General features: G+C 40.8%; 1 protein-coding gene across 1 annotated transcript in view; it reads left to right on the top strand.

Moving 5' to 3' along the window:
* LOC134354910 (dnaJ homolog subfamily C member 5-like) overlaps positions 1–27,464 on the top strand; it is a 183,344-nt gene that overhangs the window by 13,784 nt on the left and 142,096 nt on the right. Inside the window, exon 2 of the mRNA XM_063064381.1 lies at positions 9,050–9,240. The gene's annotated coding sequence lies outside the window, so the exon portion shown is untranslated. The remainder of the gene's footprint in view (positions 1–9,049; positions 9,241–27,464) is intronic.

Consider the following 27,464-nt stretch of genomic DNA (forward strand, 5'->3'; position numbering starts at 1 on the left):
CTCACTCCAAATTCCTCTGCAGATCAGATCATAGTAACAGTCATAGTCATAGTCATACTTTATTAATCCCGGGGGAAATTGGTTTTCGTTACAGTTGCACCATAAATAATTAAATAGTAATATGTAAATTATGCCAGGAAATAAGTCCAGGACCAGCCTAATGGCTCAGGGTGTCTGACCCTCCAAGGGAGGAGTTGTAAAGTTTGATGGCCACAGGCAGGAATGACTTCCTATGACACTCTGTGCTGCATCTCGGTGGAATGAGTCTCTGGCTGAATGTACTCCTGTGCCCACCCAGTACATTATGTAGTCATAGTCATAGTCATAGTCATACTTTATTAATCCCGGGGGAAATTGGTTTTCGTTACAGTTGCTCCATAAATAATAAATAGTAATAGAACCATAAATAGTTAAATAGTAATATGTAAATTATGCCAGTAAATTATGAAATAAGTCCAGGACCAGCCTATTGGCTCAGGGTGTCTGACCCTCCAAGGGAGGAGTTGTAAAGTTTGATGGCCACAGGCAGGAATGACTTCCTATGACGCTCTGTGCTGCATCTCGGTGGAATGAGTCTCTGGCTGAATGTACTCCTGTGCCCACCCAGTACATTATGTAGTGGATGGGAGACATTGACCAAGATGGCATGCGACTTAGACAGCATCCTCTTTTCAGACAGCACCGTGAGAGAGTCCAGTTCCATCCCCACAACATCACTGGCCTTACGAATGAATTTGTTGATTCTGTTGGTGTCTGCTACCCTCAGCCTGCTGCCCCAGCACACAACAGCAAACATGATCGCACTGGCCACCACAGACTCTGTGGTGCACCATAAGAGCACCACATCTCACAGATGAGATGTCTCAAACCTGGGCACCTGGCAGACAGTGCAGCATTCTCGACTTTCATCCTTGTGACTAGTCACCTGACTATATTATCCCCAATTAATCTACATTTCTCTTCTCTCTCCCCCCTGTGCTGTACTGCTCTATGTATTGCTTGTCCTCAACAACTGGTAAGGTTGTTACATCTGATCGTAAGTACACTCAGGTGGTTGTAAAAGGTTCTGATGGCAGAAGAATTATCTCAATATCCAATGTTTACACCTAAAACTACGTCAGTGATATCAATTATCTGATCTTTGACACATTGGTTTTGTGGTCACTTCCTCTACGCAAATTTGTAGCCATGTTTCCTGCATTACAACCGTGACATATTTTTCAGATAAACCCAACTATACTTTAGAAAGGTTTATGTTATTGCAAAACAGATACTGTTTTCTGTAACCTGCAACTGACAACCTTCGTGCATCTAGATCATCAAAGGCTCCACTTATAAAAGTACAGCAGCAATGATTTCTGAATTTGAAAAGGTTTAAAGTCACTGACAAAAATCATGAAATGCGTTGTTTTGTGGCAGCGGTATAGTGCATCGTAATAAATAACTATAAGTAACAATAACTGTGAATAAATAGTGCAAGAAAGGAATGCCGAGGTGGAGTAATGAGTTCATAGATCATACAGAAATTTGATTGCAGAGGGATGAAGCTCTTCCTAAAACATTGTTTGTGGGCTCCTCTACCTTCTCCATTCTGGTAGTAGTGAGAAGAGGGCATATCCTGGGTGGTGCGGGTCTTTAATGATGGATAAGACCATAAGACATAAGAGCAGAATTAAGAAATTCAGCTCATCAAATCCGCTCAGCCATTTTATCATGGCTGATCCTGGATCCCATTCAACCTCATACAGCATACAGCCCTCTCACCATATGATGCCCCACTAACCAGGAATCTATAAATATACCCATGGACTTGGCCTCCACCATGGTCTGTGGCAGAGCATTCCACAGTTCACCACTCTTTGGCTAAAAAAAAATTCCTCCTTACCTCTGTTCTAGAAGGTTGCCCCTGAATTCTGAGGCTGTGCCCTCTAGTTCTGGATACCCCCACAAGTGGAAACATCCTCTCAACATCCACATTATCTAGTCCTTTCAACATTCAGTAGGTCTCAGTGAGATCTCCCCCTCCCCCACCCACTTCTAAATTCCAGTGAGTTCAGGCCCAAAGCTGCCTAATGCTCCTCTGAACTCTCTTCAATGAAAATACATCCTTTCTATGATAAGGGGCCCAAGACTGTTGACAATACTCCAAGTTCAGCCTGACTACTGTCTTATAAAGCTTCAGCATTATCTCCTTGTTTTTGTATTCTATCCTCCTTGAAATAGATTAGATTATGAGGACGTTCAGTCCTCATTTATTGTCATTTAGAAATGCATACAAGCATTAAGAAATGATACAATGTTCCTCCAGAGTGATATCACAAAAAAAAGGACAAACCAAAGACTAACACTGACAAGACCACATAATTATAACATATAGTTACAGCAGTGCAAAGCAATACCATAATTTGATAAAGAACAGACCATGGGAACGGTAAAAAAAAGTCTCAAGGTTCCGATTGACTCCTGATAGTCCCTGATAGCAGGCGGCAGAAGAGAGAAACTCTCTCTGCCATAAACCTCTAGGCACCGACAACTGTCAATGCATTGGAAGCACCCGATCCCAGCCAGCTCTGAGTCCGTCCAAAAACTTCGAGCCTCCTACCAGCCCTTCGACACCGAGCACCACCTCTGCCGAGCGCTTCAACCCTGTCCCGGCCGTCGAGCAACAAGCAAAGCCCAGGATTCGGGGCCTTCCGCTCTGGAGATTCTGGATCACACAGTAACAGCAGCAGCGAAAAAGACATTTCAGAAGTTTCTCCAGATGTTCCTCCGTTCTCTCACATCTGTCTCCATCAAATCAGAATTGTGCACGGCACCCTACTTGACAGATTACAGATATCATTCACCGGAGTGGCAGCGCAAGCTGTGTCGCGCCACCATCTTCTCTTCCTCCTCCTAATAAATGCCAACATTGCACTTGCCTTCTTTACCACAGACTCAGCCTGTGAAATAACTTTCTGGGTCTCTTGCACGAGGACTCCCAAGTCCCTTTGCGCCTCTGATGTTTAAATGTTATCCCTATTTAGGTAATAATCTGCACTATTGTTCCTTTTACCAAAATGTATTATCATACATTTCCCAACACTGTATTCTATCTGTCATATTTTTGCCCATTTTTCCCGTTTGTCTAAGTCCTGCTGCAATTGCATTGTTTCCTCAACACTACCTACCCCTCCACCTATCTTCGTATCATCTGGAAACTTTGACACAAAGCCATCAATTCCATTATCTAAATCACTGACAAACAATGTGAAAAGCAGCGGTCCCAATACTGATCCCTTAAGAACACCACTAGTCACTGGCAGCCAACCAGAAAAGGACCCCTTTATTCCCACTGGCTGCCTCCTGCCTGTCAGCCATTCCTCTATCCATGCCAGTATACTTCCTGTAACACTATAGGATTTTATCTTGTTCAGCAGCCTCATGTGAGGCACCTTATCAAATGCCTTCTGAAAATCTAAGTAAATGACATCTACCTGCCTTGCCTTTGTCCAGCCTTCGAAGAATTCCAACACAGTTGTCAGGCGAGAGCTCCCTTTACAGAAAACATGCTGACTTTGACCTATTTTATCATTAGTCTCCAAGCTTCTGAAACCTTATCCTTAATAATGGACTCCAACACTTTCCCAACCACTGAAGTTAGGCTAATTGGCCTATAATTTCCTCTCTTTTGTCTTCCTTCCTTCTTAATGAGTGGAGTGCCATTTGCAATTTTCCAGACCTCCAGGACCATGTCAGAATCAAGTGATTCTTGAAAGATCATGACCAATACATCCATTATCTCTTCAGCAACATCGCTCAAGACTCTGGGATGTAGTCTATCTGGTCCAGGTGACTTATCCACCTTAAGACCTTTCAGATTGCCTACCACATTTTCCTTTGTAATAGCAATGGCAGTCACTCCTACTCTGTGACTCATGAATCTCTGGCATACAGCTAGTGTCTTCCACAGTAACGACAAAAGCAAAGTTCATCTGCCATTTCTTTGTCCCCTCTTACTACCTCCCCAACATCATTTTCCAATGGTCCAATATCAACTCTCACCTCCCTTTTATTCTTTATATAATTGAAAAATCTTTTAGTATCCTGCTTTATATTATTGAATAGTTTGCCCTAATAGTTCATCTTTTCCCTTCTTATAGCTTTATTTAGTTGTCTTTTGTTGGATTTCAAAAATTTCCCAGTCATCCAACTTCCCACTCATTTTTACTACATTATATGGCCTTTCCTTGGCTTTTATGCAGTCCTTAACTTCCCTTGTCAGCCATGATTGCCTAGCCCTGCCACTTGAGAACAACTTCTTCTGTGGGACATAGCTATCCTGTGCTTTCCTGAACTATGCCCAGAGCTATTCTGATCTATTCCCAGAAACTTCAGCCACCTCTGTTCTGCCATCATCCGCTCCAGTATCCCCCTCCAATCCACCTGGGCAAGCTCCTCTCTCATGCCTCTGTAATTCCCTTTATTCCATTGCGATATTGATGCATGTGACTAGTGCTTTTCTCTCTCAAATTGCAGCATGAATTCAATTATATTATGTCCACTGTCTCCTAAGGGTTCCTTTACATTAAACTCCCTAATAAGATGGATAATCATTAGTGACTCATCATTAAGTGACATGATGAACTAGTATATAAGTATGTTTTGTTATAGAAAGGGTAACATCTCCTCAGGCCATGTCACTTAATGCTTGAGGGTCTTGGAACATCTGGGGACAGTAGAATTTGAAACAGGTGGTACGAAAATTCATTTCTGGCCCTTGAAAGAACAGTGGGGTGAGGGTGGGTTTCAGAAAGGTTAAAGGAAAAAATGGGACATATTTACTGCTATATTTTGAAAATGATTATCCCAGCAACAATTGACAGCAGTCATTCTCAGGGTGATTTGTTTACCCACATTGGTCCCTACTGAACTGAAGTGAAATCATCCTGATGTAGAAGTTCTTCATCAGAGACATACCCAGTTGAAATTCCAGAAAGAAGTGAATTAACACAGAAATGGCCCACACAGGATAAAAACAAAGTTGAGGGAAAACATATACATGAATTTCTAGGAATGGATAATTTCTAAATGTCAAGGAAATTGAAAAGCATTCCAAACATTAATAGCGTTGATAGAATGTAAACCTGGGGAATAATTAATTAGTTGTCTGTCAAAGAATTTCACACGAGATTTGGGTTGGTGGGTGGGCATTTGTTGGGCCCTTTTAAGTCACGTTAGGCTCAAATGCCTCACAGGGCCTTGCCAATCAAGTCCAGGATGCAAGCTAGATTTTTTGGATCTGAAACAAGTAAGTGAAGGGTAATGAGGAATCTGAACCATGAGAACAGACAACAAGCTCCTCTTAGCAAATTCACTAGAACTAAGATCACAGAATAGAGTTGGAACCATGGTATCTTATGCTGCTTGAAAGATCGTTGATTTTGTTGAAAGAGTAGGATGAATAGAATACTGGAACTGCCAAAGAACAAATGACACTTAAGATATCATTGTCCTTTTCGCTTTTAGAGAGTATTTTGACATTTGTGGTGTGGCATGAATCTGTTGTCATGAAATATATCAGGCTTTAACAAATCGGTGTTCTCTCTGTCACAAGTAAATTATTCTTTAGTGTTATTTTATCAATTGCATCTATTTATGCTGCATTATGAGTTCAGCCTGACCCTATGGTTCCCTTTTGAATAAACCTATTTGTTCTTTGTTTCATTTAACCTGACATATACAGATCGTAAAAGATTAACTTTGAGTATTAAGTTTACAACCATCAGACCAGAACACAGAGGAGCAGAATTAGGCCATTCAGCACATTAAGTCTGTTCTACTATTCCATCATGGCCTATTTATTTTTCCTCTCAACCCCATTCTCCTACTCTTTTCCTGTTGCTGTTGCATGAATGAAGTCACCAGAGAAAAGTATTGGCAGCTATGAAGCAGGTTCTTTATTCAATAAAACAAGATAAAGCAGGGATCATATGGAGACACTTTCAGTGGAAAGGTCTGGCTGGCCCAAAGTTGGGCTTGGTATTTTATGTACTAAAGGATAATTCCATATTTACAATGTATCTACAATGCTTTCTTTGAAACTACAGACAACTTTCGTACCTCTCGATTCGCACCCACACCACAGACATCCAAATGAAATTTAATCAGCATTGTCTGCTCTGGGATTCATGGATTTTAAGAACCATTGTTTCAGAGCTGTACTCCAAAGTACTTTGTAAATCCACAATTTATACTCAGACCCAAAGAATGGTGGCCAAAGTCATCTGCTAAGTATAAATATGCTAAACCCAAAAATCACTCTAAGACCTGTAATTTCATATGTGGCAATGAATTCCACAGATACACCAGACCCTGGCTAAAAAATCTCGCCTCACTCTGTTCTAAATGGATGTCCTTGTATTCTGATGCTGTTCCCTTTGCTCCAAGACTCTCCCACTATTGGAAACATCCTCTCCACATCCACTCTGACTAGGCTTTTCAATATTCAATAGGTTTCAATGAGATTCCCCTTATTCTTCTAAACTGCAGCCTATAGACCTAGACAGCAGGCCTAGAGGCATCAGACACTCCTCATACAGTATGTTAACTTATTCATTCCCAGGATCATTTTCATGAACCTCCTCTGGACTCTCTCCAATATCAGCATATTCTTTCTTAGATAAGAGGCCCAAAACATCTCACAGTACTCCAAGTGCAGTCTAACCAATACCTTATAAAGCCTCAGGATTACATCCTTGCTTTTATATTCTAGTCCTCGTGAAATGAATACTATCAATGCATTTGCCTTCCATACCTGCACCAAATGTACATTTCAATGGACATGTAATTTGCATGGTTGCTCTATTAAATTTATTAATTGATATTTGAGTTATACTGAGATGCTTTTGTCTGATTTTTGATTCCGATATCTCTGAAAAGTCATAACCAAAATTCAGCATTGTGATTTTTATCAACGGCCTAGGTTCTTGATTAGTATGGGTATCAAAGGTTACAGGAAGAAGGTAGGAGAATAGGCTTGAGGGGGATAATAAGTCAGCTATGATGGAATGGCAGATGGGCCAAATGGTCTAATTTTCTTCTATATCTTAAGATTCTAAGGTCGAGTCCACAGTTTTTTTGCAATAAATGTATGCAAGAAACCAACACGGTTGTACAAATACAAAACCAATACATTTTGTCAATCTATACTGTAACATAATCTTGTCAACTAAGATATCCAATTGAAAGTTCATCAGTAATTCAACAATATAACACCTGAAAACAACTGACTGGAATTCTGTAAACACAAGGAACTTAAGCAATTAAACAAACTATGGACATTTTTTTCTTTGCTAACTAAGTGAGAATAATAAAATAGTCACCAATGAGCAAGAAATTTCAGCTGAGAACTTTTATCTTGAATTCTAAATGTTTAAATACTCGATATGCAATCCTGTCAGCTAACATAGTGCTAGAAATTTAGAAAATGTACCCCTGTGTGTCACAGAGGCCTATGGAAAATGTCTATCCCATTTTACTTCTGTCCTTAATATATGGCTTACGTTAATCTAGGATCTTCTAGTTGGAAGGATTGTTCAATACTAGATTACAGGGTTTTGACTTCTTTTGTAAGTGGTTTGTTTGCGAATCTCACACCTGAGGCAGGGACAAGTTCATGTGCACCCCTTGTATTTCAGCCTTCACAAAAAGTTCTTTGCTCTCATTCAACTTACTCCAATCCATTGTACTATATAGTATTTTCCCGAGTTTTTCTGCAGTTTCCCTATTTCCTCAACACTACCTGCCCCTCCATCTATCTTTATATCGTCTGTAAACTCGGCTCAAAGACACCAATTCTATCATCCAAATCATTGACATATAACATGAAAAGAAGAGGCCCCAATATCGACACCACTAGTCACCAGCAGCCGAACACAAAAGGCCCCTTTTGTTCTCACTCTTTGCCTCCTACCAGACAACCAATCTTCTATCTTTACTGTACTACCATGGGCTCTTATCTTGTTAAGCAGCCTGATGTGCAGCATCTTGTCAAAGACCTTCCGAAAACCCAAGCAAACAATATCCACTGAGTCTCCTTTGCCTATCCTGCCTGTTATTTCCTCAAAGAATTCCAACAGAATAACTGTCAGGTAAGATTTCTCATTAAGGAAACCACGCTGACTTCGGCCAATTTTATCATGTGCTTAAAATACCCCAAAACCTCATCCTCAGTACTGTACTCTAGCATCTTCCCGACCTCTGAAGTCAAGCGAACTGATCATGGAAAACAATCTGTCTTTAAAATGCACTCGATGATGGTGATAATGGCTGCATTTCTTTGAGTACTGTTCTCCTGTTTTCCAAAGATGCTGTTCTCACATTCCAACAGAAAGATAACTTAAGATTAAGCCTTAAATCATTTTCCATTTTGCTGGAATGGGAATTGAAGAATGGTGTAAGGCTTAATATTGGCCTTTCCATACATTCCCTATACAAATTCCTTTGGTCTAATATCAGACGACAAAGAAGTCCTCCAGCTGTATCACACAAAATGCTGGAGGAACTCAGCAGGACAGGCAGCAGCTATAGAGAAAAGTATAGTCAGCGTTTTGGGCTGAAGCCCTTTGGCAGGACTGTTTTTTTGTGATGTGCTGAGCTGTCTCCACAACTCTCTGTTATTTCTTATGTTCTCAGGTAGAGCAGTTGTCACACCAAGCCATGATCTTTGATGATGTTAGTTAGTTAGTCCTGACGAAGGGTCTCAGCCTGAAACGTCGACTGCACCTCTTCCTACAGATGCTGCCTGGCCTGCTGCGTTCACCAGCAACTTTGATGTGTGTTGCTTGATCTTTGATGATGTGATGTGAAGGCAGCTATTGTTGTGCACACAAATCTCAGATTGCACTCGCCCCAGAGCGCAGCATCCATGGAGACCTAGAGCTAAGACGGTCCATCTGCCTGCTGCCCCTCCTTATACACTGATAGTTCACACTTTTTAGTTTTTTTGGGGATGTATGAGATATTTGAATGTTCACATTTATTGTCATATTTTAATACTTCCTTACAGGTTGAACATTCCTGGGCCGTTGCATGCTGCAAGTGGAGTGAAACGAGAGGCTTCAGGGCCTGCAAACTCTGGCTACCCAATGAGTTCTGTTGAAACACGGGAGGAAGTAGAACTCATTGTGATCTTCAGGACACTACTTCTAATGGATTTCAGTAGCAAACACCTGCTATAACATGAGTTTGTGATACCAGGTAATCTCTATATTAATAACATCTCTGAAAAGAAGTCAAGAACCTGTAAATTCATTTGTGTCACTTTTGTTTCTGTAGGCAACATGAGTCCTTTGGTTAGCAGTTGTGAATGGTAATCAGTAGTTTGTAGCATGTTTGATAGCTTTCGAGCAGTTTTGCGAGTGTAATCCATATGTACTTTAAGCACAGTAGTGACATTAACCATCATGTGATATTTGTTTAATAAATAACTTCACCATACCTTGGTCCCTGTATATGCAGTTCTAGTATAATAGTTGTGGTTGGGGGTGAGAGGTCCTAGATGCAGTACATCTCGTTTTAAACAAGGTTGATAGTTCCACTTTGGTGCTATGAGTCACAATAGGCCAGTTCCCAACTTGAGCTTTAATACAGTATGCCTAGAAAATGTCATACATATTTGGAAGTTTCAGAATGGTATTATATGGGTCATTGGGGAGACAATAGTTGAAGAACAGAGCCAAATTTGAGCTTCACACATCAAAGTTGCTGGTGAACGCAGCAGGCCAGGCAGCATCTGTAGGAAGAGGTGCAGTCGACGTTTCAGGCCGAGACCCTTCGTCAGGACTAACTGAAGGAAGAGCGAGTAAGGGATTTGAAAGTTGGAGGGGGAGGGGGAGATCCAAAATGATAGGAAAAGACAGGAGGGGGAGGGATGGAGCCAAGAACTGGACAGGTGATAGGCAAAAGGGGATATGAGAGGATCATGGGACAGGAGGTCTGGGAAGAAAGACAAGGGGGGGGGACCCAGAGGATGGGCACGAGGTATATTCAGAGGGACAGAGGGAGAAAAAGGAGAGTGAGAGAAAGAATGTGTGCATAAAAATAAGTAACAGATGGGGTACGAGGGGGAGGTGGGGCCTTAGTGGAAGTTAGAGAAGTCGATGTTCATGCCATCAGGTTGGAGGCTACCCAGATGGAATATAAGGTGTTGTTCCTCCAACCTGAGTGTGGCTTCATCTTTACAGTAGAGGAGGCCGTGAATAGACATGTCAGAATGGGAATGGGATGTGGAATTAAAATGTGTGGCCACTGGGAGATCCTGCTTTCTCTGGCGGACAGAGCGTAGATGTTCAGCAAAGCGGTCTCCCAGTCTGCGTCGGGTCTCGCCAATATGTAAAAGGGAGCACAGGACGCAGTATATCACCCCAGTCGACTCACAGGTGAAGTGTTGCCTCACCTGGAAGGACTGTTTGGGGCCCTGAATGGGTGGTAAGGGAAGAAGTGTAAGGGCATATGTAGCACTTGTTCCGCTTACACAGATAAGTGCCAGGAGGGAGATCAGTGGGGAGGGATGGGGGGGGATGAATGGACAAGGGAGTTGCGTAGGGAGCGATCCCTGCGGAATGCAGAGGTGGGGGGAGGGAAAGATGTTCCCCAAATTCCCACTGCTCCCCAAATTTGAGCTTGCATGCATATAGAAGCAGGTACTTGAAAGAATAATTGTAATTGTATTTGTCATTATTTGATGTATTGAGGTAATAATATAAACCTAAATTTGCTAAAACAAAACTCAAAACATTAGAAAGATAAATCTGCTTTCAGATAAAACACCCAGCTTAATAGTAAAAGATGTATAAAAATTTTAATATGTTAAAAATTACAAGTTATACATCTATAAAATATCAGTTGGTCAAGACATAGCTATTGTTGATATTGGTGTGTCAAAACTGTTAAACCTTTCAATGGCAAAGAATTGCAGGAAGCAATTCTCTTTTCATTCAGAACCAAATATGGAGCTTAACTTTGTTCTTCATACAGATTTTCAATAAGGAATCTTTACAGGCTATATATTTTCATCCTTTCATGCCATGTCTTACCCAATGACGTGAAATAACTCATAAATGGTCCACACAGGATAAAAATAAAGTTGAGGAAAAATTTCTAGGAAATGGATTTCTGAATGTTAAGGATGTTGAAAAGCATTCCAAACATTGATAGAATGCAAACCTGGAGGATGATTAATTGGTTGTCAGTCAAAGACTTTCGTGTCAGATTTGGGGTGGTGGGTTTGAGGCCTTAATTTGATTTAAGTCATGCTAGACCCAAATGCCTCACAGGGCCTTGCCAATCAAGTCCAAGGTGCTCAAGGTCAGCAAGTTAGATTTTATGGATTTGGACCAGGTAAGTATAAGGAAAAGGGGAATCTGAGCAGCAAGAATTGGTAACAAGCTCCTCTCAGCAAAATCAGTGAAATTATGATCACAGAGTAGAGATCGAAACACAGTAACTTATGCTGCTTGAAAGATCATTGATTTTGTTGAAAGAGTAAGATGAATAAACTCCTGGAACTACCAAAGAACAAATTATGTTTAAGATATCATTGTCCCTTTGACTTTCAGAGAGTATTTTGACATTTGTGGTGTGGTATGAATGTTGTCATGAAATATATCAGGCTTTAACAAATCGGAGTTCTCTCTGTCACAAGTAAATTATTCTTTAGTGTTTTTTTATCAATTGCATCTATTTATGCTGCGTTATAAGTTCAGCCCGACCCCATGGTTCTCTGTTGAATAAACCATTTTGTTCTTCATTTCATTTATCCTGACGTGGACAGATCATTGAAAATTATCTTTGAGTATTAGATTTAAGACCATAAGACCATAATTCATAGGAACAGAATCAGGCTATTCAGCCCATCAAGTATGCTCTGCCATTTCATCATTGCTGATTTACTAACCCTCTCAGCCCCATTCTCCTGCCTTCTCCCCATAACCTTTGAAGCCCTTACTGATCAAGAACCTGTCAACCTCCGCTTTAAATATACCGAAAGACGTGGCTGCCACAACCGCCTGTGGCAATGAATTCCACAGACTCACTGGACTCTAGCTAAAGAAATTCCTCAATCTCTATTCTAAAGTGATGTCCTTCTATTCAGAGGCTGTGCCGTCTGGTCTTAGACTCCCACATTATAGAAAACATTCTCTCCACATCCACTCTATTAAGGCCTTTCAATACCCAACAGGATTCAATAAGATCCCCTCATTCTTCTACTAACATGATACTAGAAATTTAGAAAATATACCCCTATTTGTCGCAAAGAGGCCCGTGGAAAATCTCTATCTCTCTTTATTTCTCTGCTTAATATTAGCTTTCTTTATGTTAATAGTGTGTCTTCCAGATGGAAGGCAGACAAATGACTTCCTTCAGTATTAGATCAGAAGGTTTTGATTTATTTTCTAAGTGGCTTGGTTTCTAATCTCACGCCTCAGGCTTTGGAGCGAGTTACTGCACATACCCTTGTACTTCAGCCTTCACATAAAGTTCCTTACTCTCATTCAACTTACTCCAATCTATTGCACTATGTAGTATTTCCCCTAAGTTTTTCTGCTTTCTCAGCACTACCTACCCCCTTCACCTATCTTTGTATCATCTGTAAACTCAAAGACATCAATTCCATCATCCAAATCATTGACATGTAATGTGAAAACAAGAGGTCCCAACATCAACCCCTGCAGAACTACACTAGTTACCGTCAACCAACCAGAAAAACTCTCAATGGAAATTTTTATCAGAAAATCCAGACTTACTAAATTATTTTGGTATATGTCCATTAAAGTAACGATAGTAAAACGTAGATATCATATATGTTCTTAAAATTTCTAAAAATTCTAATCCATTGAGTTTTAATCCAAATATTTAATTTATCTCTGATTACTAACCATTGCACCCTGACTATATTGATTTCAGGATCAGTTTATGATGCCTCCAAGCTCGATCATCTGTAGTCATTGTACATCAGTAATCCAGCTATCCAACATGAAAAATAAATTTTGATGCCATATCTGTCATATTGAATCTAATCATATTAACATTAATTTGTAAACTTGTAACAACTCCAAAGTGCAATGTTAGCATTCATTTCAAGAGGTCTCGAATACAAGAGTAGGGATGTGATGCTGAGGCTTTATAAGGCACTGGTGAGGCTTCACCTTGAGTATTGTGAACAGTTTTGGGCTCCTCATTCTAAAGATGTGCTGGCATTGTAGAGGGTTTTGAGGAGGTTTACGGAAATGAAAGGGTTATCATACGGGGAAGGCTTTATAGCTCTGGGTCTGTACTTGCTGGAATTTAGAAGGATGCGGCGGGGGGAGGTTCTCATTGAAACCTTTTGAATGTTGAAAAGCCTAGACAGAGCAGACATAGAAAGGATGTTTCCCATGGTGGGGGAGTCTAGGACAAGAGGGCACAGCCTCAGGATAGAGGGACATCCATTTAAAACAGAGATGTGGAGAAATTTCTTTTGTCAAGAGGGTGGTGAACTGGTGGAGTTTGTTACCACAGGCAGTTGTAGAGGCCAGGTTGTTGCATGTATTTAAAGCAGAGATTGATAGGTCCTTGATTAGCCACGGCATCAGAGGTTATGGAGAGAAGGCCAGGGAGTGGGGCTGAGGAAAGCAAAAAAGGATCAGCCATGACTGAACGGCGGAGCAGACTCGATGGGCCAAATGGCCTAATTCTGCTCCTATGTCTTACGGTTTTATGGTCTTATGGTCTAAAATAGCAACACTTTTAGCTGTATCAAAATGTTGCAAATAATATCTTTAGTAAAAGCCTATTAGCTATTTTTTTGAAATAATAGCTTACTCACTCAGTTTCTAATGAACACAAGAGCTTCCATAGCAATGTTAAAAAGTATGAGAGATAGTGAGTCTCCTAGCTTCACTTCCTTCTGTCAAGGGTGAGTTAACTACCAGGAGAGTTATCTACAACAACACCATCTCTAGACATATGTCTAAGCCTATCAATCTCAGTTGTCTTTTAATAATCTGATAAAAATTTGTTTTGGTTATGTATTTTACTACGTTTGTAAATATAACACTCAGTACGTTGTCTAGTTCTAATATCAGATTGTTTCTTCTGTACTGCAATGGATTTTTTAAATCTTTAGATGTTTGCTTACTAATAGTTAGAGTTTTTCTTGGACTTCTTATTACTAGGTGAATATGATACTCATGCTGTCCAAGTCAAATTTCTGTATGAGCGATGCTGCAAAGGATTCCCGTTTACCAAAGTTGGATTTTCGACCAATTCCTTTAGTGTGATGTCAAGCAATTTCTCGGAAATTGCTGCAGAGAAATAGGATGACATAGTAAATTGCTATCATTCTTGTGTGAAGTTGCACAAATTGTAAATATGGACAGTGCACTTCCTGTAGGGAGCCGCATTAGTGCTTCCAACGTTTTCCCAACATCAGTTGTACACCTAATTACATTGCTAATTGCAAACTTATTACTGCCTGTCCAAATAAATTGGAGCTCAAAACATCACATAGTGTTTGGGACATATTCAAACCAAGAGCACATACTGTTGGTTTGTTATTTTTCTGCCTATTGGAAAGGATACACCATTGACATTGAGAGCTCTGACAGGGTAGCTTCAGGCTGTTTAGACACATTCCAAGTCTGCAGAGCGTGCAAATAACTAACTGTGAGGTTCTCTCTGCACTAAGCTGCTGAGATATATGTACATTCCACAGATGCAGCAGTAGTAACAGTAATGGTTGCATTTCAGTACTTGGCTGGGCAGTGATGGCTTTGGCCAGGGAGGCTCAGAAACCTTAGGGTACGAAGCAGTGACATGACCAACTGTAAATAGATTTCAAAGTCAAAAGGTCAAAGTAAATTTATCATCAAAGTACATATATGTCACTATATACAATCATGAGATTCATTTTCTTGTAGGTATACTTAATAAATCCAATAACCATAATAGAATCGATGAAAGACGATTTAAACTGGGTGTACAACCAGTGTGCAAAAGACAACAAACTGCAAATACAAAAGGAAAGAAGAGATAAAAATATTAATAATATTAATAAATAAATAAACAATAAAAATCAAGACCATAAGATGAAGAGTACTTGAAAGTGAATCCATAGGGTGTGGGAACATTTCAGTGATGGGGCAAGTGAAGTTATCCCCTCTGTCTCAAGACCCTGATCGTTGAGGGGTAATAACTGTTCCTGAACCTGGTGGTGTGAATCCTGAGGCTCCTTTACCTTCTTCCTGATGGTGAAGAGAGCATGTCCTGGATGGTAGAGGTCACTAATGATGGATGCTGCTTTCTTTGTAACAACACTGTGTATAGGTGTTTAGTAACACCAGTCCTATCTGGAGCATGCTAATGATGAAATACAGGCTGTCTCCACCATTGAGGCTGCCCTCACCTGCTTCACACCGTCGTCCTGCTGCTTTGTCCTCATCTACCACCTCATGAGCCTCTACATCCAACACATTATTCCCAATCACCTGCCAACTTCAATGAGACCCTACTACCGAACACATCTTTACTTGCCCCCACCCCATTCTTCACTTTCAACAGGGATCTCTCCTTTCATGATTCCCTTGTCCATTCATCTTGCCTCACGAGTCTCCCTCCTGGCATGTATCCCTGCATTCAAGACCCCAAACAGTCCTTCTAGGTGAGGCAACACTTCACTTGTCTGCTACGTCCAGTGCTCCTGATGTGGCCTCCTATATATTGGTGAGATCCAACATAAATTGAGAAGCTGCTTTGTCTAGCACTTCTGCCCCATTCACAAAAAGCCATATTTCTCAGTGATCAACCATTTTAATCCCTATTCCCATTCCTGTTTTGCCATGTTGGTCCACAGCCTCCTCTTCTGCCATGATTAAGCCACACTCAGGTTGGAGAAGCAATACTTCAAATTCCATCTAAGGAGCCTCCGATAAGATGGCATAAACATCAATTTCTCCTTCTGGTATTTTTCGCCTACCCCTTCCCTCTTCTTTTATTCACTACTCTGTCCTCTTACCTCTTCACACCTGTCTATCACCTCACCATGGTGCCCTTCCTCCTTCCTTTTCTCCTATGGTCCACTCTCCTCTCCTATCAAATTCCTTCTTCTCCAGGCCTTTGCCTTTTCCTTCTCAGCTTCTTACTCATTACCCCTTCCCCCATCACTTGGCTCCACCTATCGCCTTCTAGCTTGGCCTCCTTCCTCTCATCCCACCTTCTTATTCTGGCATTTTCCCCTTTCTTTCTGGTACTGAAGAAGGGTCTCAATTCATTTCTATAGATGCTACCTGACCTGTTGAATTCCTCCAGCATTTTGTGTGTGTGTTGCTCCAGAAGACCTGACTTAAACAAATCTGACTTTACATAAATTCTACTGTCAGATTTAGTCCTCCATTCCTGCACTGGAAACAAAGCAGAGATCTCCCACAGAAAAAGCCAATGTTTCGCCGAATTAGACCAGGTAAGAATAAATGTGGCAAACCCTGAGCCACATCTTATTAGCACACACTTTCCTTATTAAACTTCTGATAGCTACCTCACTTCTTAGCAACCAGCTCCACCCATCTCACCACCTGGGCTGCATTCAGACCAACATTTGTCACAGTCCACTTGCTGTAACAATGCCTGACACCTATGCTGACCTTCCCTAACCTATTCTTTGCAAATCAGTCCCCAAAGGCTGTTGATACTTTTATATTTCTGACTTATGGAAAATTTGGTTTACAGTCAGTCCTCAAGAAGGGAACCCATATGTATCCTGTTGATCCCCTATAATGGCAAGCACAGACTTTCCAAGTCCCATTCCAGAGCTGTATGTGTGCCACATCTCATCGCCAAACTACTTTGGCGAGATCAATTTCAAGTTGCTGATGAGAATATGTTTAAGGATCAACGCCGTCCTCCAGTCACTATGAAGCAAATTATGAAACTAAGGCCAGCTGCACTTTAGTGTATCCTTTCAAGGGGGTTAAACATCATACTGATGTTCCAGGCTGTTTCTAGCTAGTTCCATGACTCTTTCTAGAAATCCTGATTTGACATGGGCATAGAAATATAACAGTGTTTTGGTGTAACAAAGAAGGATCCTATCCAAATTATGACAAGCCTTTCCTATTATATTGACTACATGTGATTTCAACCGTATTAATCTAATATTTAATCTTGGTGTGTTTTTAATAAAAGCCCCAATTTCAGTAAAATTTATATTACATAAATTGCAAATATATATTTGAAAGAACATTTGGAAAAGGATTGACAGTGGGGTGATACTGTGAGCAGAAGCAAAGCATGGGATAAAGCAGTAGCCAGCAAGAGCAGGTATCTAATCAGGGTAGCCAGGCACATAGTAAAGGCAGAGAAAGAAATACTTAGTCAGACTGCATCATACCTGCCAATCTCTAACTGCACTACAAGATAATCTACCTTATTCTGTATACTGCATGCATTCAAATATACCACTTAGTCATTCCTATATTCATCGCCCTTTTTGATTTTGCTTGCATGTTACACTTCAACTCATCCCACTGACTGCAATTTTGCCGTATCATCTGCCTTTCCATCTTCACAGTCTCATTACACTCTGCATCAACTTGTATACCATCCTCATCCTTACTCCTTTCACTCTGGTTCCCATCCCCCTGCCAGTTTGGTTTAAACCATCCCCAATGGTTCTGGCAAACCTGCCCACAAGGATATCCTTGCTTTTATATTCTAGTCCTCTCTAAATGAATGCAACATAACATTTGTATTCCTTACAACCAATTTAACCTATCAAGAACATGACAGCAGATGTCCAGGAGCAGTATCCTCTTGTTAGGGTGCAGGGTAAACCTGGAAAATTTAGGGATCCTTGGCTGATGAGAGATATGGAAGCCCTGGTTAAGGAAAAGAAGGAAGCCAGAGCTGGGTTTTGGGGGTCCAAGATGAGACGATTCCTTGAAAACAATAAAAAGATTAAGAACACATTTAAGAGGGAAATCAGAAGGACAAAGGGAGGATAAGAGATCGATCTGGCAGGTGATGTTAAAGGAAATCCTAAGAGGCCCGTTTGCTATATCAAAAGTAAAAGGGTGACTAGGGAAAGAGTAAGTCTCAGTGTTTCCTGATGAAACATTTGTGATAGAAACATAGAAGGATCCAAGGTTAACTCTTTATAAGGGTTAATGACAGGAAACTGAACTGCTCTACCTTATAAACACCATGGCTATCAGAGCAGGTCAAAGGCTAGGAATCCTACAGCGTGTAACTCACCTCCTGACTCCCCAAAGCCTGTCCACCATTTCCAAGGCTGAGGTCAGGAGTGTTATAGAATACTTCGCCACTCGCCTGGATGAGTGCAGCTCCATCAACACTCAAGAAACTTGACACCATCCAGTACAAGGCAGCCCACTTGATTGGTGCCACTTCCACAAGCATCCAATCCCTCCACCATTGATGAACAGTTGCAGCAGTGTGTATGACCTACAAGATGCACTGCAACAACACACCAATTTTCTAAGGCAGCGCCCACCTTCCAGACCCATGACCACTGCCATCTAGAAGGACGAGAACAGCAGATACCTGGGAACACCACCATTTGGAAATCCCAATCCAAGTCACTCACCATCCTGACTTGGAAACATATCGCCGTTCCTTCATTGTCGCTGAGTCAAAATCATGGAATTCTCTCCCTAACAGCACTGTGGGTGTACCTGCACCTCAGAGACTGCAGCGGTTCAAGAAGGCAGCTCATCACCACCTTCTCAAGGGCAACTAGGGGCGGGCAATAGAAGAGTTAATTTTGATTGTTCAAGAGAAAAGGGAAACAAGTTGTGATATTTTGAAGGACATTCATATTACCAGGAATGAGATATTTGCCGCCTTACAGCACATTTAGGTGATTAAGTACCCAGGGCTTGACTGAGTGTACCCTCAGATTTTGTGGGAGGCTGGAAAAGAAATTGTGGAGAAACTTGCAGAGATACTTGCTTCATCATTAGCGACTGATGAAGTCCCTGAAGACTGGAAAGTGGCGAATGCTGTTCTACTGTTTAGAAAGTGTCGCAAGAAAAAGCCAGGAACTACAGGCCAGGTAGTTCCCTACAATGGTAATGGGAGAGTTACTGAAGGGAATTCTAAGGGATAGGATCTACCAGCATTTGGACAGACAGAGTCTGATTAGAAAGAATCAGCATGGTTTTGTGTGTGCAAATTCACTCTTGATAACCTTGTAGATTTTTGAAAAGATAACTGAAAATGAAGATGAAGGTAGAGCAGTGGGTGTTGTCTATTTGGACTTTAATGAGGTCCCACATGGTATGCTGTATTGGAAGTTTATATCCCATGGAATCCAGGAAGAGCTAGTTAGGTGAATACAAAATTGCCTCAGAAGTAGGAAGCAGAGGCTGGTGGTTGAAGATTGTTTCTCTGAGTGGAGGCCGGTGACCAGTAGTGTACTGCATGGGTTTGCATTGGGACCCTTGTATTCGTTATTCATATGAATGATTTGGGTGTGAATGCATACCGTTTGCACGCAACCTTCTTATTTGTAATGAAGAAGGTATCATAGTTTACAAGGGAATTTTTATCATTTAGGGAGTTGGGCCAAGGAGTGATACATGGATTTCAATACAGATAAGTGTAAGGTGATGCATTTTGGAAAGTCAAACTAATGTATGACTTATCCAATAAATTTTGGGGCACAAGAGACTGTAATGGAACTGAGTACTAGGAGTACAGGTACATAGTTTGGTTAAATTGGCATCACAGGTAGACAGAGTGGTGAAAAAGTAACAGCATGTTGGCTTTCATCATTCAGAGCTTTGAGTTGAGACAGTATGTCGCAGTTGTATAATTCACTGGTGAGGCGGCACTTGGAGTACTGTGTACAGTTATAGTCACCCAGTTGTGGTTAAATTGGAAGGAGTATAGAAAATGTTCATGAAGTTGTGCTTTAAGACTAAAGGGCCAGTGTTATAGGGAGAGGTTGGCAAGACTTGGTCTTTACTCTTTGTAACATAATAGAATAAGAGCGATCTTATGGAAATATTTAAAATTATGAGAGGCATAGATAAGGTTGAGTTAATAGTCTTTTCCCCAGGGTAATGGAGTCCAAAATTAGGGAGAATAGATTTGGGGTGTAAGGGAAAAAAATTAAAAGGGATATGAGGGGCAACTTTTTCCATGCAGAGGGTGGTGAGTATACGGAACGAGCTGTCAGAGAAAGTGGTTGAGGCAAATACAAGAGTATCAATTAAGAAGCAGCAAATAGGTACATGCAGGGATCAGATTGAGAGTGTTATGGGCTGAATGCAGGAAATTGGACTAGCTGGGTGGGCAGCATAGTCAGCATAAACTCACTCAGCCCAAGGGTCTGTATCCTTGCTTTATGACAAAGAATGTCGGATATATTAATGTTAACCTGGTGAATGTAACTTCAGTGGCCTATAGGTTCAAATTTGACATTGTATAATCAATTATTATCAGCATTATTTTAGACACTATTTTAAGTCTATTAAAATAGTAAAAATTGCTAAAGTCATTAATACTGCTATGATTGCTAATAGCATCAAAGTCATTACATTAAAATCTCTTATGTCTCTTAGCCTAGAAATAATTATTTTTCGATTTCACCACATCTAAGGCATGTTCAGTCTTGCCGTGCTAAACTGAATGATGTGTGAATGAGTTTCTAGGTCATGAATCTTTTCTCCAACAGCACCTGGATCTACCACTTGCATAATCCTCATTAGTGCTGTAGATTGGTGACCTGAGGATATTCAGAGAGAAATTGCACATAAAATTTATGAGTTTGTGGGTGTGTGTGTGTGCAGCCTTCATCTGTCAGGATCATTTTGCCAATTGTAAATATCATTCCTAAGAAATTTGTTTATGGTGAGAAATACATCCGTCACAAATTTACATTCTTTTTATTATGACTGGGAGTCCACTGCAGTGCATTGGATGCTGTATATATGTCACTGAGGGGTAGTATTAAAAGGATCCAAGGTTAACTCTTTTTAGGGGTTACTATTGACAGGAAACTGAACTGGTCTACCTTATAAAGACCGTGGCTACCAGAGCAGGTCAAAGGCTAGGAATCCTGTGGCGTGTAACTCACCTCCTGACTCCCCAAAGCCTGTCCACCATCTCCAAGGTTCAGGTCAGGAGTGTAGTGGAATACTCGCCACTCGCCTGGATGAGTGCAGTTCCATCAACACTCAAAAAGCTTGACACCATCCAGTACGAGGCAGCCCACTTGATTGGTATCACTTCCACAAACATCCAATCCCTCCACCATCAGCGAACAGTTGCAGCAGTGTGTACGATCTACAAGATGCACGGCAACAACACACCAATTTCCTAAGGAAGCACCTTCCAGACCCACGACCACTACCATCTAGAAAGATGAGAACAGCAGATACCTGGGAACACCACCATTTGGAAATCCCCATCCAAGTCATTCACTATCCTAACATGAAAACATATCGCCGTTCCTTCATTGTTGCTGGGTCAAAATCATGGAATTCCCTCCCTAACAGCACTGTGGGTGTACCTACACCTCAGAGACTGCAGCGTTTCAAGAAGGCTGCTCATCACCACCTTCTCAAGGGTAACTAGGGACGGGCAATAAATGCTGGATTTGCTGGTGATGCCCACATCTCGCAAATGAATAAATAAAAAAAGAAAACAAAAGACATGAGAAGGAAAATTTCTGGCATAAGAGGGTGATGCTAAGGCCACAATTGGCAAATCGGTACCATGGAGAATTGTTGGAGGAGAATGACATGAATCAGTTGTATTAAAGATTACAGACAGACTGAAGACAGGACGGAAACATTAAATTGCGACAAGATAAATGAATTAATGTCACTAATAGAAGCATACAAATATGACCGATTTGTCTTTATGGAAGCGTGGTTGATGTTGTGTCTATGCACAACAGCATACATGTTAAATAAAAGCACGCATGCGGGAGATGGCTTTAACTAGTGTATTCACATTGCAACGAGAGAGAGAGAGAGAGGGAGAGAGAGAGCGCACAATGTGCATGCGTAGACAACAGACCGATAAGTAGTGCTAAGGTAGGGGTAGGGTGTCATTGCTCTAATAGAAATAGATCCATACAATTCACTGGAGGAGTGATCTATTCTTGTGAATTAATATTCCAAATATTCAACATTTAGGAATGACAGGTTAAAAGGAAAAGGGAAAATAATAACACTGAAATAATAAAAGATTCTCTATTACACATAGATGCGTGAGAAGTAATTGGGGCAAGTTATTAGATGTTGACAATTGTAATGACACAAGAAGTTAGCAAGGCCCTAGCACTGGTCTGGAGATGAAGGTGGCCTTCATTAATCATGGGACTAAGCTTAAGAGCCGAGAGGTAATGTTGCAGCTATATCGGACCCTGGTCAGACCCCACTTGGAATACTGTGCTCAATTCTGGTTGCCTCACTATAGGAAGGATGTGGAAATCATAGAAAGGGTGCAGAGGAGATTTACAAGGATGTTACCTGGATTGGGGAGCATGCCTTACGAGAATAGGTTGAGTGAACTTGGAGCGATGGAGGATGAGAGGTGACTTGATAGAGGTGTACAAGATAATGAGAGGCATTGATCATGTGGATAGTCAGAGGCTTTTCCCCAGGGCTGAAATGGCTAGCATGAGAGGGCGTAGTTTTAAGGTGCTTGAAAGTAGGTACAGAGATGTCAGGGGTAAGATTTTTACGCAGAGAGTGGTGAGTGCGTCAAATGGGCTGCTGGCGGTGGTGGTGGAGGCGGAAATAATAGGGTCTTTTAAGAGATTCCTGGATGGCTACATGGAGCTTAGAAAATAGAGGGCTATGGGTAAAGCCTAGGTAGTTCTAAGGTAGAGACATGTTTGGCATAGCTTTGTGGGCCGAAGGGCCTGTATTGTGCCATATGTTTTCTATGTTAGAAGGAGGTAAGGGGTGGGATTTAAAATGGGGGAGGGGAACACTGGGCTTTCATCACATTCCAGGTTGATTCTGGAAAAGTAAAGAGTTTTGGCCGATGAGATCAAGGGCCCATGATGCTCTCTGTGGTTCAGGCAGATCTGATGGTTTGTGGATAAACTAGTCACAAATTATACTCATTTAAGGTTATCTCTGCATGGAGAGCAGAAATACAGGCTATCTAATGTAAGGAGAAAAGTAATTGGTTTTGAGGGTAACAAGGAAATCAAGGATTGAAATCGTTGAGCATTGGACGAAGCAGATCACGATCTACAGGAATGTGATGAACCAGGGGGATAAAAGCTAACCAGACAGACATTTGGAAATGTATTGGGAAGTGAGTTTATTATCAAAGTATATTTATGTCACGATATACTACCTTGAGAGTCATTTTCCAGAATCAGTAAAAACTACATGAACAACCAATGTCCAAAAGAAGACAAACAGCACAAATACAATCAATCATTAACTAAATAAGTAAACAAAACTAATTGAAACTAAGAACATGAGAAGTAAGGTTGTTGAAAGTGAGTCCATAAATTGTGAATCAGTTTTTAGTATTTAGTATTGGTTCAGGACCCTGATGGTTGAAGGGTAGTAACTGATCCTTAGCCTGGTGGTCAGAACCTAAGGCTTCTGTACCTCCTTCCTGATGAAAAGACTGCATGGCCTGGTGGGTGGGGTTGCAGCACTTCTTGTAGATGTGCTCAATAGTGGGGAGGGCTTCACCTGTAATAGACTGAGCTGTATCTGCCACCTTTTGTAGACTTTTCCAATTTTGTGCATTGGTACTTCCATACCAGGCTATGATGTAACCAATCATGATATTCTCCACTGTGCATCCATAGAAGTTTGTCAGAGTTTTACATAACATGCCAAATCTGCACAAACCTCTAAGCAAGTAGAGACTGTGTCGTGTTTTCTTCGTAATGGCACTTATGTGCCAGTATGGATCCTCTGATATGAAAATGCCAAGGAAATAAAAGTTAATGACTCTCAATACCCTAATGAAGAGGGGCACATGGACCTCCAGGTTCTTCCTCCTGTAGTCAGTAATCAACTCTTTATTTTTGCTGACGTTGAATGAAAGATTATTGTTGTGGCACCATTCAGTCAGATTTCCAAAGATCAAAGTTTAAAGTACATTTATTTTTGGGGTGGATCCTACGTACAGCATTGAGACTCATAATCTACCAGGCAGCTACAAAACAACAAAACACAAAAGAACCCATTAAAACGCCCCACAGAACACAGACCATCGAACACCCAATATGCAAAAAAAAACCGAATAATGTAAACAATAAAAAAGTGAACAAATAACACATACAACAGAACATGAACCACAGACTCTGAAAGTGAGGCTGTTATGTTTTGTAACTTTAAAACATCAAACTAGTTAAAAGGACGACACAGAAGTCCAAACTGTGAGCCTAACTTCATTCTTTAATAAGGTGAGTATGCAGCACATGGTAGTGTGTTGACGTACGCAATTCATGTATTTATAAATATAACCCATGATGAATTATTTAAATGGACAAGAATGCTTAATCGACCAATGTATATACAAGATTACTCAAACATTACTGAAATATTAAATATACAACTCGTCCCTGTTTAGCTATAAACTCTAACTCAATGCAGAATACATCTCAACTATATACAGACATTCACAGCATAATAAATTTTAAATTAAATTATCCCATTCAGGCCTAAGGATTTAATCACTATGAGACAGTGTGGCATCGTTTTTGGTTTCCTTTTGAATCACCTCTACCGTTAAAAGAGAGACTTTCAATTTGCGTTATGGAGCATACGTCAAGAGGAGTATCTTTTCTTGTAAATTTTTTCCGGTATTTCCTTTTCCAAGGGTAAACAGGACAATCTATCACTGTTTCCACAATTAGTCATCCTCTTGAATTCAATTTTGTAATTGTGTCTTTTGAGAAATGGGTCCCAACTCTGCTTTCATGCTGCTGCTGTTAGTGGTCTGTGGATTGAAGATTGACACGAGTGGTCGATGATCAGTAATGAGGGTAAACTCTCTCCCATATAGGGACTGGTTAAAATGTTTTACACCCCAAACCAGAGTCAAGGCCTCTCTGTCTATCTGTGTGTAATTTTTCTCTGCAGTGGTAAGGGAATGTGATGCAAAGGCTGTGGGGAGTTCACCTCCATCACTCATAACATGTGATAAGACTTCACCTATACCATAAAGCACAGTGGAGCACAGGGGGTAGCCGGCTTTGGCAGGAACCTGCTATAGTAGTTGACAAATCCTGTAAAGGACTGCAACTGCAACACGCCCTTTGGCCTTGGGGCATCCAACACTGCTTGAACTTTCCCAGCACATTTGTGTAATTCTTTTGCATCAATGGTGTGACCATAGTAAGTGATGCTTAGTTTAAAGAATTCACACTTGTTGAGTCATGCCCTGAGTTGATAATCTTCTAATCTTTTTAACACAGTCTTGAGGTTCTGGAGATGTTCCTTGTCATCCTTACCAGTAACAATTACGTCATCTAGGTCACACTGAGTGCCTGGGCAGCCTTGCAGCACCTGGTACATAGCTTTCTGCCAGAAAGCAGGTGCAAATGTTACTCCAAAAATAAGCCTATTTTAGCGATAAAGCCCTTTGTGCATTTTTATCATGAGAAACACTTTTGATTCTTCTTCCATCTCCATCTGTAGATAAACCTCAGCTAAATACACTTTGCTGAAGTGTTTCCCTCCAGAAAGTTTTGCAAAGTTATCCTCCATCCCGGGCAAAGGGTATTCATCTACTCTCAGTACCAGGTTGATAGAGACCTTAATATCACCACAAGATCCTGACAAACCCATTCTTCTTGGTTCTTGGGACCACTGGTGTTTCCATGAGCTCCACTCAACCTTGGAAAGAATTCCTTCAGCCTGAATATGGTCTAGCTCACTGGCTACAGGTATAAGGAATCGGATGAGCTATGCAAAAACTGTGTGCACCATTTTCATTTAACACTGTTTTACCCTTGATATGTTTGAGTTTTCAAATGCCATCTGTGAACACTGCTGTGGTATCACCCAATATTTCTTAATTCACTTTCAGCTGGCTTTATTGCAGGGAATGTGGCATGCAAATAGTGGTTGGGTCTCGAAACAAGTTGCAGTTGTATCAACCAATGATGTCCCTACAATATTGGTCCTCCTGCTTTTACCATATATAAGCTTAATGTGGCTTATTGGTTGTTGTATTTCACTTTCATGAATGTCATTCCCATAAGGGTTATCTTTTCTCCAGTATGTTCTTAGTTGGATATCTGCAAGTTTCAGTATCTTTGAAATGCTACTCAAACTTATTGTGTGGAATGATGGAATTAGCTGACCCAGGGTCTAATTCCATTTTAATTAATTTGCCATTCACTCTGGTGTAAGCCATATTGCTTGAATATCATCAGTTTTCACATTGTAAATCACAAGGCTAGCCAGCCCTGTGTCACTTTCATCATATCAGATTTTTCATCAATGGCGTGCAGATTAGTGCTTTTTGAAACTGCATCTTGACTTTTTCTCTTTTCCTCGTTCCTGTGCAGTCTACTTATTTTTGTCTCCCTGACATGCTATCTGTATGTGACCCACTTCGTTGCATTTTCTGCAAGTTTCATCTTTAAATGTACATTAATTTGATGTATGTGGGCCCATGCCATAACGGTAACGTAATTTGTTCGGCCAGGTCAGTTTCTATTTAGACGTTGCAATTTTATTCACACTCACTTTCATTCCTGATTTCAACTCAATTGCCTCTATGTCTGCTGTTTCCATTGATACAGCAATTGCAATTCTCTTTTAAATGTAACTTGTACTTCAGTTAGGAGTCATTTTTGAATGCTTCCTTGTAAGATTCCACAAACTAAATGATCTCCAAGTGCATCATTTAGCCCATCATTAAACTGAAAATGCTCAGACAATCTCTTCATTCAGCCATGTACACAGAAATGGACTCCCGTTCCACTTGATTCCACTTATGAAACCTAAGTGTTCCTGCATTCCTTCCACAATATCAACAAAGCTCATTTCAGCTGGGTTAGTTGGTGCAATCAAACTTCAAAGCAAACTGTCTGCCTTTAAACCTAATGCACTCAGCAAAATTGGTACTCTTTTCTCATCGGCTATTTCACCTGGCACTGAAGGGTCTCAGCCTGAAACGTCGACTGCACCTCTTCCTAGAGATGCTGCCTGGCCTGCTGCGTTCACCAGCAACTTTTATGTGTGTTGCTTGAATTTCCAGCATCTGCAGAATTCCTGTTGTTTGCGTTTTTAAACAGGTATGATTGATTTTCCATTATGAAATAGGGTGACCAAATCTGGAAGTAATATTCCAGGTACTCAACATTTATGAAGAACTGGCAGAAAGGAAAAGGGAAAGTTTAGATTGATCCATTATAATGATTTTTTACTATCATTAAATTCTAAAGCTGCTTAAACGGGTTTTATCAGGAATTTTGAAATTCA

The sequence above is a fragment of the Mobula hypostoma genome, chromosome 1 (genome assembly GCF_963921235.1).
Source record: "Mobula hypostoma chromosome 1, sMobHyp1.1, whole genome shotgun sequence".
In the NCBI taxonomy this organism is placed as follows: Eukaryota; Metazoa; Chordata; class Chondrichthyes; order Myliobatiformes; family Myliobatidae; genus Mobula; species Mobula hypostoma.